Source organism: Arachis duranensis, chromosome 1 (assembly GCF_000817695.3).
Source record: "Arachis duranensis cultivar V14167 chromosome 1, aradu.V14167.gnm2.J7QH, whole genome shotgun sequence".
In the NCBI taxonomy this organism is placed as follows: Eukaryota; Viridiplantae; Streptophyta; class Magnoliopsida; order Fabales; family Fabaceae; genus Arachis; species Arachis duranensis.
This window is the reverse complement of record NC_029772.3, coordinates 73,376,496-73,378,476: the sequence shown is the minus strand read 5'-3', so window position 1 is coordinate 73,378,476 and position 1,981 is coordinate 73,376,496. Positions and strand designations below refer to the sequence as shown.

Below are 1,981 nucleotides of genomic sequence, written 5' to 3'. Positions count from 1 at the left end.
CTTCCTAGTGTTTAAGATTATGAAATCAGCAGGGATGTAAAGGCCTTCAATCTTTACCAACACATCCTCTACCAATCCATAAGCTTGTCTTATTGACTTGTCTGCCATTTACAATGAGAATATGGCAGGCTGTACCTCAATGATCCCCAACTTCTCCATTACAGAGAGTGGCATAAGATTTATGCCTGACCCTAGGTCACACAGAGCCTTCTCAAAGGTCGTGGTGCCTATGGTACAGGGTATTAAGAATTTGCCAGGATCTTGTCTCTTTTGAGGTAAAGTTTGCTGAATCCATGTATCTAGTTCATTAATGAGCAAAGGAGGTTCACCTTCCCAAGTCTCATTACCAAACAATTTGGCATTCAGCTTCATGATGGCCCCTAGATATTGAGCAACTTGCTCTCCAGTTACATCTTCATCCTTTTCAGAGGAAGAATAATTTTCAAAGCTCATGAATGGCAGAAGGAGGTTTAATGGAATCTCTATGGTCTCTATATAAGCCTCAGATTCCTTTAAGTCCTCAATAGGGAACTCCTTCTTGCTTGAGAGACGTCCCATGAGGTCTTCCTCATTGGGATTCACATCCTCTCCTTCCTCTCTAGGTTCGGCCATTTTGATTATATCAATGGCCTTGCACTTTCTTTTTGGATTCTCTTCAGTATTGCTTGGGAGAGTACTAGGAGGAGTTTCAGTGACTTTCTTACTCAGCTGGCACATTTGTGCCTCCAAATTTCTTATGGAGGACCTGATTTCACTCATGAAACTTAAAGTGGCCTTAGACAGATAAGAGACCAAGTTTGCTAAATTAGAGGTGCTCTACTCAGAATTCTCTGTCTGTTGCTGAGAAGATGATGGAAAAGGCTTGCTATTGCTGAGCCTATTTCTTCCACCATTATTAAAGCCTTGTTGAGGCTTTTGTTGATCCTTCCATGAGAAATTTGGATGATTTCTCCATGATGAATTATAGATGTTTCCATAAGGTTCACCCATATAATTTACCTCTGCTATTGCAGGGTTCTCAGGATCATAAGCTTCTTCTTTAGAAGATGCCTCTTTAGTACTATTGGATGCATTTTGCCATCCATTCAGACTTTGAAAAATCATGTTGACTTGCTAAGTCAACATTTTATTCTAAGCTAATATGGCATTCAGTGCCTCAATTTCAAGAACTCATTTCCTCTGAGGCATCCCATTATTCATGGAATTCCTCTCAGAAGTGTACATGAACTAGTTATTTGCAACCATGTCAATAAGTTCTTGATCTTCTGTAGGTGTTTTCTTTAGGTGAATGGATCCACCTGTAGAATGGTCCAGTGACATCTTGGAGAATTCAGATAGGCCATAATAGAAAATATCCAAAATGGTCCATTCAGAAAGCATGTCAGAAGGACACCTTTTGGTCATCTGCTTGTATCTTTCCCAAGCTTCATAGAGGGATTCACCATCTTTTTGTTTGAAGGTCTGAACATCCACTCTGAGCTTGCTCAGCTTTTGAGGAGGAAAGAACTTAGCCAAGAAGGCCGCGACCAGCTTATCCCATGAGTCCAGGCTATCTTTAGGTTGTGAATCCAACCATATTCTAGCTCTGTCTCTTACAACAAAGGGGAAAAGCATGAGCCTGTAAACTTCAGGATCTACTCCATTAGCCTTAATAGTCTCACAGATCTGCAAGAACTCAGTTAAAAACTGGTAGAGATCTTCTGATGGAAGTCTATGGAACTTGCAGTTCTGTTGCAGTAGAGCAACTAGTTGAGGTTTCAGCTCAAAGTTATTTGCTCCAATAGCAGGGATTGAGATGCTTCTTCCATCAAACTTGGAAGTAGGTGTAGTATAATCACCAAGCATTCTCCTTGCATTATTATTTTTGGCTGCCATCTCCTCTTCTTTTTCGAAAATTTCAGTAAGGTTGTCTCTGGATTGTTGTAATTTAGCTTCTCTTAATTTCCTCGTTAGAGTCCTTTCAGGTTCAGGATCTGCCTCA

At 40.5% G+C, this 1,981-nt stretch overlaps 1 non-coding gene across 1 annotated transcript; it reads left to right on the top strand.

Moving 5' to 3' along the window:
- Nucleotides 1-1,378: 1,378 nt before the first annotated feature.
- On the top strand, nucleotides 1,379-1,482 carry LOC127742647 (small nucleolar RNA R71). The gene has a single exon (XR_008003998.1). It is a non-coding gene; the product is annotated as a small nucleolar RNA R71 (small nucleolar RNA).
- Nucleotides 1,483-1,981: the final 499 nt, after the last annotated feature.